Genomic DNA, 462 nt, shown 5'->3' with positions numbered 1-462 from the left:
GACCAAAAAAAAATATGGATTGAGAAACAATCCACATGCGACCCGGAGCGCTTGGTATGGGGGGGGGGGGGCTAACACGGAGACTGCTCGGGGGGAGGGGGGGGCATGTCGTAGTGATGGGGCGGGGGGGGGGGGTCAGTCTAGTTTCATCCAGACGTGCAATCTCTCTGCAAGTCTTTTACTCTATTCATTATATATCAACATCTATGTTCTCTTTAGACAAAGTTATCATTCTTTTCTGAATTTTTATATTCACTTCTTTTTTTTTAATGGATGATTTAGGTATCAATATGTACATTTTTTTTCTCTTCTTTGCATTCAGAAAAGCTTAACATACCAGCCACTGGAAAACTGACATGTGCAAGTGCACGAAAATCATGAAATGCACTGCAAACAGAGGAACAATATATACATACTGTCATGGTTTGTAGTCCAGTTTGCTTTAAACGACAAAACGAAAGA

This window comes from Penaeus monodon, chromosome 29, assembly GCF_015228065.2.
Source record: "Penaeus monodon isolate SGIC_2016 chromosome 29, NSTDA_Pmon_1, whole genome shotgun sequence".
In the NCBI taxonomy this organism is placed as follows: domain Eukaryota; kingdom Metazoa; phylum Arthropoda; class Malacostraca; order Decapoda; family Penaeidae; genus Penaeus; species Penaeus monodon.
The sequence above is the reverse complement of the archived record's forward strand: the minus strand, read 5'-3'. Positions refer to the sequence as shown.